This window comes from Phoxinus phoxinus (assembly GCF_949152265.1).
Source record: "Phoxinus phoxinus genome assembly, chromosome: 3".
NCBI lineage: Eukaryota > Metazoa > Chordata > Actinopteri > Cypriniformes > Leuciscidae > Phoxinus > Phoxinus phoxinus.
The window spans coordinates 15,909,630-15,921,837 of NC_136878.1; the positions used below are offsets into that span (position 1 = coordinate 15,909,630).

Consider the following 12,208-nt stretch of genomic DNA (forward strand, 5'->3'; position numbering starts at 1 on the left):
TAAAGGAAGATGCTAGCTATCTAACGTACTGTAAATGCATCAATCTCTCACGAGATTGAGAACATAATGTTTACGTTGCTAAGAGTGTTGTGTAAGCGGTCATAGCCGTGTTTCATCGTGAATAAAACAGCTATTATATTGACCAATCAGAATCAAGGACTGGAATATGATGAACACAGAAGCGGAACAAAACACCGGTCACGAATTAGAAGTCTGACCGAGAATTTTTAAATGTCGAGGAGCTTACCGGTAAGTTTGTTGCCCAACCCTATTTGTTTTAACCGTGAGAGGCGTTACTGTCACCAACAATGACTCACCGCCCAGTGTACCCCCTCTTGAGGCCCCCAGAACAGTTATCGAAAGGGAATGTTTCAGTTACTGAGGTCTCACCTACTAAGCTTACCTACTACATCCTACGTCATACGCGGGAACTCGACTCTCTCGTGAACGCGCGGACGGCCGTTACTGGAAGCTATGATGACAGTTCATACAGTTATAACAAGTATGTTGTTTTTTGTACAAAAACGCACTGCTTCGCTTCAGAAGGCCTTTATTAATCGACATGGAGCCGTTTGGATTACTTTTATGATGGATGGATGTGCTGTTTTGGGCTTCAAAATTTCAGTTACTATCCACTCCCATTATAAAGCTTAGAAGAGCCAGGATATTTTTTAATAGGCCTAAGTTAGCTGCTATAACTCCAGTTGTGTTCGGCAGAAAGAAGAAACTACACCTGGGTGGTTTGAGGGTGAGTATATTATGGGAGTGAGTAAACATTTTAATTTTTTGGGTGAACTAACCCTTTATATTATTATAAAAGTTGAAAACAGTTGTGCTACTTAGCTAATATTTTTGTGGACTGCTGCATTGAGCAGTCTCCTTTTTTTCAGAAGACAGCGAGCATCATCTTGTCTCTGTCATCATAAACAAGTTGTATAATACTATTGCATGCATGCAAATGATTAATACAAATAGCTGTGCTTATTGCATCATTCAGTGCTACCTGGAAAGTTTTTTCTTCTTGAACAACCTCTGGCAGTATTCCTGAAGAAAAGTTTGGCATGTTCACTTAACTCCCGCTGACATCTAAACAACTGCACAGTAAATGAGTGCAGAGATGTGTCCTACAGCAGCAACAAAATCCTGCCTCTGATCTTGTGTTTACAGCAGCATTTCACTTTGCCTCTCTCTTGCTCTGCCGGCAGGGTGTGTGAGTTGTGCTGACTCCAGATTTGATGTGGATGTTTTATACTTCAAAAGAACTTCACACATGAATACTGACAGTCTCCAGAGAAAACTCAGTAACCTGTCCATTAACACCTCATAGATACAGGTATGATCTTACACTGAAAATTTGATGTCACATAGCCTAAAAATGTTCTTCCTGGGGTAACATCTAAACTACCTGATTTTGTCATGAAAATTATTTAAGGTATTCCAGCGAAAGGTTAGAGAGGCAGTAAAAATGGCACATTTTCCTTTTTTTAATAGTCTATCTGCTATAAGCTGAAGCAAAGACCGTAACAATCTTATAGAAACTGAACAAATAACCATTTGTGTAACCAAACTATTTTATTTTTTGCAATGATTTTTTTAAACGTCTTTCTTATGTGGCCTGAAATTAGACAAGTGCAGTGTTTCAGCTTGTAAAATATATATGCCAGCTTGCATTAGTGATATTGAACATGACAGAATGACCTTTATAGCCTTTCCACTTTAATGACTATTATAGTTTAATTGGCACATTTTTTGAGTCATATAAGTCATAAATATTGATGGATTGACTTCAGACACGTTACTTAACCATAAATCTGTCAGCCTGTCTTTTTTTCCTCGTTCTTCAACCTATTTCATTCTGTCTTGTACAACTCCACGGTATTTCAGATGGAATACTCATAATTCATAAGCCTGTTATAAAGACTGCAAAGTTAGCCTAGGGTCAGTTTTCTTACTAGGATTGGGCCAGTTTTAGAAGTCACAAACTGCCTGAAAGAAAGTTTTTCTGGTTCTGATTTCTTCATGGCTTTGTAAGAATTAAAGTGCCTAGATGGCATGTGGACTGGATACTGTAAGTTAGCAGGGTGTCTGTGTTGTTGGTGTGCTAAAGAACTTTAAAAAATATTAATAGTCAAAAATACACAGTTACATCAATAAAATAATGTAAAATAATCAGCCTTAGTTTGTTAGCTAGTCTTCCCAGCCTGGTCATACTGGTCTATTTTTAGAGGGGATTTAGAGGGGATCAGGCTGGGAGATGAGCTTAAACTAGCCAGTCATCAAGATACGACTATTTCAGTGGGGGTAATCAGGATATTTTTTTTCACTGTATTGTTATTATTGATATTTTGTAGTGGTTTCCTATATCCTATAATAGAATTCTGAAAAAAAAAAAAATGCATGAGAAGCATCAAAATCTTTGTTCAATACTTGTCTTTATTAATGCACTGTCAGACTTTGAGAGCAATAAACACCTTTAACAGCGTCACACAACACTCGTGTCTCTTTGTGTTGTCACTGCACCAATAGGGGGCAGTGGTGATCTATGCTCTCTTTTGAGATGAGCACAATAGTAGTAGAGAGACGCCCTGCGCAGAGTTTCATATCTGCATAGACCTACAGTATGTTAATTGCATGGACTGGTGCTCTGCTTTTGATTTTTCCTTGTTCTTTATCACCTCTGTTCAGTGGTCCTCAGAGAACCAACCTGATGCCTTAGGCGTCAACATGAACATACAGTTGACCCAATGCCTTTATTGCCATACTGGTCTCCTAAGGTTTTCACATGAGACTGTAGACAACAAGACGGATATAGATATAATAATTTAGCTGCAAGCAGCAATCACCGGGGCCAAGCGCAAAAGCAGATGACGAGATATGCCTACATGGCTGAAAGTGTGAGACAAACTGCAGCAAGGAGCAATTAAAGACATTTGAAGATGAATTTTGGCAAAATGGTTGAAAAATCACATACATTAACTAAAAATATGATTATCACTTTCGACCAATAGGTGGCGCAATTACGAAACTGATGTGATGTGGTCAGAGTGAAGTGACAATGACACATACAAAGTTTGGTGTCAATCTGTCAAGGCATTGCAGATATAAAGCCTGAATAGTCATTTTGGCATCATGCCTCAACTTTGCCACTGCGGTTTACGAAAACGGTTTACTCGGCACGGTCTGGAGATGACACGATCCAATTTTGGTGAAAATCGGACGTTCGGTCTAGGAGGAGTTCGAAAAAGTAGGTTTTAAAAGAAAATAAAGATGGCGGACAGGAAGTTTGACTGACTATAGCAAAATTGGTATCTATGTTTTCAGCATAACCCAAGGAATCTATTGAGATCAGTGTCATTACTAAAGGCAAATTTATTCAAAAGTTATTAGCATTTTTGGGAATTTCATGATAACTTTTGACCAAAAGGTGGCACTGTCTCATAATCTTTTGAGTACCTTTAGGGCCTTGTTGATGACCCATACTGAGTTTCGTAACGATACGTTCATGCGTTCATAAAATACAGCATTTTAGCACATAATTCAAAATGTCCGACAGCCAAAATGGCCGATATGGGAAAATTGGATATCAGTCAACTCAATATGACGTCCTGAATCTAACGAAAATTCAAAATGGCGGGAAAACTACTATGACGGAAAATGACGTCATAGGGTCCGTCGTGAGCTCAGGAATCAGAGGAAAAAAGAATTTTGTTTCTAGCCATTGTGGTTCAAAAGTTATTAGCATAAACATGAGTGCAACTTTGGACAGCTGGTGGCGCTAGACTAGAGGGAATGAGTTGGAGACTTCAAATTTGCTATGGTGATAGTTCAGGCTGTCCTCTATCATTGTGCCAATTTTCATAAGTTTCCCGCAAACGGTTCTATAGGCTGCCATTGACGCCCAGTCAGAAGAAAAAGAAAAAGAAGAATAAGAACCAGAACAGATACAATAGGTGCCCGCACCTTCAGTGCTTGGCCCCTAATAAGAACCGGAACAGATACAATAGGTGCCCGCACCTTCAGTGCTTGGCCCCTAATTATTAGGTGGCTGTGGCTGTGGACAGTGGTGGAAAACAAGGAGAACACTTTCAAGCACTTTACATCAGCTGCCAAGAGAGACATGATGAGAAACAAGCTGAGTCATGTATTTTACTAACAGTGCTGATTCAATCTATCTGTCACACATTCTGATGGTCCTAGAGAAAAAGAGCTTTATTTCTAAAGAGCGCTGAGGTGCCTCCCAGATTATTTGGAAAATAGCATAATAGAATTTGGAGGGATCGGATTAAGTAACATGCACTTTTCAAGTGGATCTGAAAGTTGTTTAAGTCTCATTTATTTGACTTGTAGTTTGCGAAGATCATTGACCGTATGAGATCTCATTGCATGTTTGGTTGTCGTGGCTTAATTTATTCTTAATTTACTTTTTCCTAGGCTGTTAGCAACGGTGATCTGAAAATCCTCTTGAAAGGGTGTCCCAGTTTCCCTGTGCAATATCAATGGAACCTAAGAATTAGCCACAAAGGCCAGTCTTTGTAACCCCCCCCCCCCCCCCCCCCCAAACAAAACAAAACATCAGCCTCAGTGATTTAACCAAGGATGACATTCACCTTTAAGATAATGAATTAAAACTCTGCTTTATTTTTTTATTTTTAATACTTGGTAATGAAGTTCAGCTCTGTCTAATTGCTTTGTTATTTCCTTGTGTACATGATGAATATGGATAAGGATGTAAGCAGGACTCAAGACTAAGGGTACAAGTTGTAACATATATGAGCCATCTGCAAGGGGAAAACAAATCTGGCATGACAGAGTGTTGCTTTTTTAAAGATTGCCAGCGTACATCCCTGTGTGTGTGTGATAGATTTGAAAGATATACATCTGTTGTCACACTCTTCTCGTTTTTTCAGTCCGACCCTTCAATACAGGGTTTTCCCAGACCTCTGGATAGGATCTGTCAAATGTTTCAAATTTGAAAAATGCCCATATTATATAGCTCAACACAGTTAGTCTTATTGTTTAAATCTTGTTTTCTTGATTTACCGTGAGTAGTATGTTTTACCATACCTAATATTGATCTAGCATACTGCAGTGTGTAACAAGTTTCTCATAGTAGCCGCATAGTAGCGAATGCACAGAATAGCATTATAACATAACTTTCAACTGTAATCTGTTACCTCAGATATATGACCTAAAGAAGCATAAGAGGTCCTCTGCGGCATAAAAAAAAGCTTCACTGCTCTCAAGCCGACCGCGCCACAGCGTCATCAAGCTGCGCCTTTGATTTGAATAATCGACCTCTAGTGGTGAAAAATTACATAGTGTGCCTTTTAAATAGCCATAAAACCTCAACCGTCTCATAGAACAAGATTTGTTCATTTTCTGAGCAATGTGACGTCACATTGCGCTGGCCCGCCCACGATTGCTGACGGACCTCGGAGTATAGGCGGATCTTTTGTGACGTCATTGTTTATGTTTGTCGCGTTGCATCATGGGAATCGTGTGGCAGGAAACACCGCTAGATACCTGTAATTTGATTGTTTTGCACGTTTGGAGGAGGGTTTAGAGAAGAGGATGGTTCACTCTTGCTGTGGGGTCGATTGTACGGCTCGTTGGGGGCCTGATAAAACTTTTTTTTTTCGAATTCCCTCCGAAAAGGATCGCAAAAAATTAAAGAAATGGTTGCGTGCAATTAGGCGATTGAACCTGGACACTCCGAAGAAAGCCTGGATTCCTGCAGCTTCTGATCAAGTTTGTGAGTCTCATTTTGTTCATGGTAATTCTTAGTGACTATGTATTTATAGAAGATTGAATAAAATAAATAAATAAAACTGAGTCAAATCAACCGAGTCATATGTTTTTCGCGTTCTGATTCAGGTGTCCCAAACTGCGATCCACAGCAATAAATAAATAAATAAATAAGAACACTGATCAATGAAGACTTACCCAGCTTTGCAGTCGCAATGAGCAGTGATTATTTCGCCGTTCTCTTTGGCGATCACCCACGGGAGATGCGAATCACACTGTGACTCTGCTTGGCCAGGTCTAACCTCTGCTTTTAGCACGATCACTGCTTTCTGTTTGGCAGAAAAGATCGGCCCAACTTTTCGAGAAACAAAATAATCATAGGCCTCCAGACTTTTGAAAGCCTTTAATCTTTCATGAGTGAAGGGTCCAGGGGTTTCTATTAAATAAGAATAAATGTCTCCCCAGCAGATTGGTGGCCAAGACACGGGCGAGTCGGACCAACGTTTTTTGTCATTCCAGATCTCATATGGGCTTTGAATAACTTCGATTTTTTTCACCAATACAAATTTTGAGCTTCTCTCCAAATCTCCTCCGGTCTTCAGATGTTAAAGTGCTTATATATTGTGGATTTTGCCCGCTAACTCTCTTGAAAGTGCTCGTTGCGTCTTTACAACCCACCATACTGTTTGTTTTGTTGCCACACAACCACTCGCGCATGCGTACAAAGATGTCAACAAAGATCCTTTGAGAAAGAGCTTAACGCGTCATAATCTGAAGACCACGCCCACCTGGGGGAAAAAACAATCCAACCGTCTCCATCGACTTTGCATTGCGAGAGGCTGCCTCCTTGTCATTTCTTGCTTCTAACAAAAGGCAGAAAAATGCCTAAAAGCTGCTGTGTGACAAGGTGTACAGCAAACAAGCTAAGATACCCAGAAATACGTTTTTATAAGCTGTCGACCCCCAAAAAACTAGCGTTTAAGGACTTAAAAGTGGATACATGCTGGAACAAATGGGTAAATTGTGGGATCCTGACACTCACTAAAAATACAGTTGTGCAGTAAGTTAAACATTTGGTCCCTGGTGAGTCAAATATTCAAATGTCAGTTTTATATATTATATTTCTGTAAAATAAGCTATTCTGTGTTGCCGATTACGTTCTCCTCCAGCGGGTGTACGTTTGTTCTCAGAGTAATGAGACACGTTACGCTCTGTCTCAACTGTCTGTATCCACTTTTATGTCCTTAAACACTCGTTTTTTGGGGTCGACAGCTAAAAAAACGTATTTCTTATTTAAAGGTATAGCGGAGGATCTTTCCTAATTTTAGAAAAGACCCGCCCTCTCCAATTTTTTTTAAAATGCACATGCGCAACACCATTTGCTCCCGAGAGGGAACGCCTACTAGCAGTGATTTTAAATGGATTTCTCCAAATAGCATGACAAACTTTACCTGTCTAGTAGAATCTTCGCAACTGCGGCATCAGTGGGAAACCCAACCTGTGCTTTTAGCGCACGCCAGCGTGTGAACGGCCTTACGTAAACATATCACCAGAATGATTGACACTTAGGTGGACCAATGGTATAGGCTACCCACCCGGAAAACGAAAATCCTCCGCTATACCTTTAACTTATCTACACATTGTCACACAGCAGCTTTTAGGAATTTTTCTGTCTTTAGTTAGAAGCAAGAAATGACAAGGAGGCAGCCTCTCGCAATGTAAGGTCAATGGAGACGGTTGGATTGTTTGTTTGCCCCCCCGGTGTGGGCGTGGCCTAAATACGCTCTGTCTCTATTAGCATAGTTTCTGCCCTGAGCGAGTTGTACACTTTCTGCAATTGTCTCAACGCTGTAGTAGCGATAAGAATGTATCGTAAGCATTGAAGTGTTTTGTTGTTGGATGTAAGAGTGAACATAGCAGTCTCCATTTACTCCTGACATCAGAGCCGCTGAAGACGCAGTGGATTGGTCCTGTTTGTGAAGGGAATGCTCACCCCAACATACCTAAATTTGTTTATGTCTGCGCGAATCATTTTACACCCGACTGCTTTGTGAATGAGGGTCAATACAAAGCAGGTTTTGCCAAAAAGTTGTTACTCAAGGTCAAGGATGGATCAGTACCAACTGTTTGTGATCAATCTTATAGTCTCCGGGGTGACGTACTTGTTACGGCAGTAATGAAAGGAAGAGCACACACTTTATTACAGGTCATCTGAGTTGTTCAGTAGGCCTAAATTATAATAATAAATATTACTAACAATAATACATTTTTTAAAATAATAAAAATAAAATAAAGTAAAATAATATCACCCCAGTGCAATGTTAGTGTGTTCAAGCATGTATAATTGGCCAGCGTGACAGGTATGTGTGGACAGCTGGGCTCTGGCTCCTGTTAAATAAAGATATGTCCACCCAACTCTCATTTGAAACAAATCATCGGCCATAGTGGGCTGAGGGGGCGTTTGTGGGTCATCTCCTTTCGTCCACAATATTCTCATAAAGACTCTTTTCATTGACGAATTTCTTCAGCTTCCAACACATTCATAATTCAGCTCTAACAATTCTGACCTTGTAAAGTACTTTGTGGTTCACCTTCCTTGGAGTGATGAAACAAGACAACAATAGACCTAGATCAGGAAGTGTATCATACTAATGGATGTGCACACTCGCAGGAATTATATTTGGTTTCAGCGCCGCTGTGCTAATATGCGAACGGTGACAGTCAGTCGCACACATTCATGAATCAGACTGATTGCTGGCATGTCAGTGGAAACAGAGGTGGGGGAGCAAAGATGACACTTTCATATAGCGCTGACAGATGGGAAGTGATTTGGAGTTGGTGGCTCAGTCAGGATAGGTTAATTAGACTGATAAGCAAAATGTGTTTGGTTTGGCACGGTGACTTGTTTAGTTTAATACAACCATCTTGCAGTTATCCTATGTCTTTCTCTGTGCTTTGGAATATTTGTTGATTTGTTTTTTCTCTGAATTTCTTATGGCATTAAATCAACGCGTGGGCCTACTGAATCGGACCATCCAGGCAAGGAATTTGTGATTTTTATAGGCAGAATGTGGATTCTTATTGAGGGCTGTTTCTTAAACTTCTGGCACTTTTATGGGGTTGATTAAAATTAACAGATATTTTATCCAGACGTTGTCTTTAAATATGAAAATATTTTATTAAAATATGAATTATTACATGTTTAAAGCTGTGATCAATGAGTGAAACAATCATAAACCATTTTAATATACATTAACAGTCAAAAGTTATTAAAGTCGGTAATATTTTTTTTTAAATATAATTTTTCTGTAACAATATACATTTTCTTTACTGTCAATTTAATTAGTTAGAGCCATTAGTAAGGACTATCGCTGTTATTTTCTTCTTTACCTGTAATTGCATATTGATGTCATTTTTATTCTACAGTGATTAAAACATTAATTGGATGTAGATGGCTTTAGTGACTCATGTCAGAGTGATTGTTTTTTTAATAAGATGTGTCTATGATGTTGCACTAAAATAGGATAGTGCACAAAATACTAGTTATTGTCTGGTCTATTTAGGCTTCAATTTTTCATGAAGAGAAGGGTGCAAACGTCCAAAGTAAGATCTCGCTCTCTGGTATGCCATAGATGAATGGATAAAAACTTGAAGAGGAATTTTTCTGACTGTGGTTTTGCTTTGAACATTTTGAATTTTGGTCCACAGGGATTTAAAAAGGCATTTAAACTAGCTGCATGTTTTTGCCCTTTTGTGCATATTCACCTCTGATGTGCTGAACATCTGATATTTTCTGATATTACAGATATAAAAGAGTGAAGAGCAGTAAGGAAAAGAACAAAAAATAATGTAAAAGGTTTTATTTTTTATATGTTGTGTAAATCATAGAGTTTTACATGTTCTTTGGGTTCTCAGGGCATCTTTTGAAGCTTCTAACCAAATGCAAGATGTTACAATGCTGTTGGAAAAGTTATTCTTGGATGTGCTTCGAAAAGTTGCTCTTGTCAGTGTTGTTCAGTTCAAAGATAAAACTGATGGCCACAGTGGCATCATGTTTAACAACAACAACAACAAACTATTTGACCAAAGAACCCCTGGCCTTTATTCTAACTTTAATCAAAGATTCAATCAGAAATTCCACACTGTACAAGAGCGTTAGAGGCCGTCCAAAAAAAAAAGTTGAACCACAGATTGACCTTGCAACAAAAAGAAACTAAATTGCTATAAACGAAACATGCTGTGCAGGCAAACAAGCTCTCAAAAATCACACACGTAAGAGATCTGTGAGTCAGAGTGGACAGAAATGTCTCCAATTCAGTTGGGGAGATTGATTGACAATTATATGCAATTCAAACAAGATTATTTTTAGTGTACTTTAGTGTATTTTTTCTCCAGGTAATTGCTTTCTTTACTTTTTGTGAAATATCAGATTTTAACAATCTTGTAGGTATCCTTATGTCACACCTGTTCTTTATTTCTAAGGATGATCAATTTGATATTAACTCAACAGTATAAAAATTCAGTTACAATTATTTGCAAATCAAATTCTCTCTTTTGTTTAATAAAAAAATATATTTTCATGTAATAAGTTGCGTGTAATGAGTTTCTTTAGCATGCACCAATCCAATATAATTCACATCTGTGTATGTTAAAATATTTTTTAACAAAAATATATGTCAGGCACATAATGATTTTAGTAATGCCATCCTCCGATAAAGACTGAAGTCCTGTTTTTTTTATTGCGTCCAGCTGTTTCCAAGAATCCCCCCACTGAACTCAATCAATAGGACATCAGAAGACAGCTGGGCACTTAAAGAACCCTGCCACATTTACCCTTGACCTTCAGTTCTGCTTCTGCTCTTCTCCACTCACTGCACTTAAGGGAGAATTTAACAGCGTGGTAATAATAAGGGCTTATGTTCAAATATGTTCTGCAAAGGTGACAAATTTTTCTTGGAGCTTTAGAGAGATGCTGTTGTATTCCTTTTTTGTTCTTCAATGAACATTATGCTCATAACACAAGGCATGCAAAACATATTATGTATATTTAATTGCGCATCGCATGCTGACTTCACCCACTTTTACATCTAACGCTTTTTAAGGTAATCTTTAAAATTACTATTAAATTAGTAACACTGTTAAATGTAATCTTTACCAAATCTAAAAAAAATGTGTTTCTTTATTAAATAATTTCTTTATTAAAAAAAAAAGCTAAAGTATGCCTTCATGTTTTCCTTTTATCCTTTTGTCATAATTATATTGTGCTCTGGAAAATAGTCATTCACTTATTTTTCACGCTATCCTTTTCCATCCAGTAGCGAGCTTGAGTCTATTAGGTAGGCTATTACTTGATATTGCCATCATTTCTTTAAGCAACTCAACATGTTTTCTTCCTTGATCAACCACAAAGCAAACAGCACAGCTTCTTTCTATCTTTTAATATTCAACAGCTGCCCAGGGCGCTGGCTTTGTTTGGACATAATAAATAGCATGTTTGTCTAAAAAATGGTGCGCCATTCAATTCCCTGAAACTGAAGGCACCACACTTTCCATCAAAATGTAATTCCTGCCGTCTTAAAGGTTTATTCTTTTGTAATCAAAATGTTCCTTCTTTAATGCAGTCTGGCGATCCCGGAGTTCTTTCACAGACTCTTGATGCAGGAAATGATATCAAGCACAAATCAGATCTGCGTGAGGATCAAAGGAATTTGCTGGTGAATCACACTGAATACATTTCTCGCTACAATAAGACAGTGTCCGCATCTAAAGAGGAAGACTTATAGGATCTTGTACCGACAGAAATCCATAGCTAAATCTCTGGGAACGTCCTGATTTCCAACTGCCTTGTCATATACAGCTTGAGGTGACGTGGGAGCATCTCTCCATTGCCTCCAGCACCATCTCGGGCTGGTTGATGGACCACACTTTGTAAATTACACGTCACATGGTAGTTTTTCAGCGACTTCACTGCTGATTTCCTATCTTCAGGAGGCCACTATATAGCTCAATGTTCGGTTTGGAAATTTCCATAAATGTGCAATTGCGCACAAGTTTCAAAGTGACACAGTTTGAATTAGAGTTGTTTTCACCCGTTATGTCCTTCATGGATGATAGATGAAGGAAAAAAAGTGTCAGTGTTTGTTTTGTACACATAAACGAAGGATGTACTCTTTTATAAGTGTTGTATAAATAATGCATATTTTTAGTTTACTTTGCATTTGAAATTTGAAGCTTTCCAGTTCATGTTACCAGGGAAAGCTTAGAAATTTTAACTCACCGTGTCACCATTTTTATGTGACCTTCGTTATGTCTCATTTCTCTATTTTAATTACTTTTTTAACTAGCCTCATCTAATTCTGTATTATATGCCCATTTTCAACGTTTTCAGTGACTAAAATCTTTCTATGTGTCTAAAGAATGCATTTCAGCTAAGGAAAATGTAGGCTGCTCCTTTTTACAGTTC

General features: G+C 38.4%; 1 protein-coding gene across 2 annotated transcripts in view; it reads left to right on the top strand.

Annotated features, from left to right (window-relative positions):
• Window positions 1-12,208, top strand: part of unc5db (unc-5 netrin receptor Db) — a 220,024-nt gene that overhangs the window by 897 nt on the left and 206,919 nt on the right. Inside the window, exons 1-2 of one of the 2 annotated variants that reach the window (XM_079605687.1) lie at window positions 434-748; window positions 1,206-1,333. The gene's annotated coding sequence lies outside the window, so the exon portion shown is untranslated. Of the gene's footprint in view, window positions 1-433; window positions 749-1,205; window positions 1,334-12,208 lie in introns of those variants that run through there. The other variant, XM_079605688.1, reaches the window with a different exon arrangement.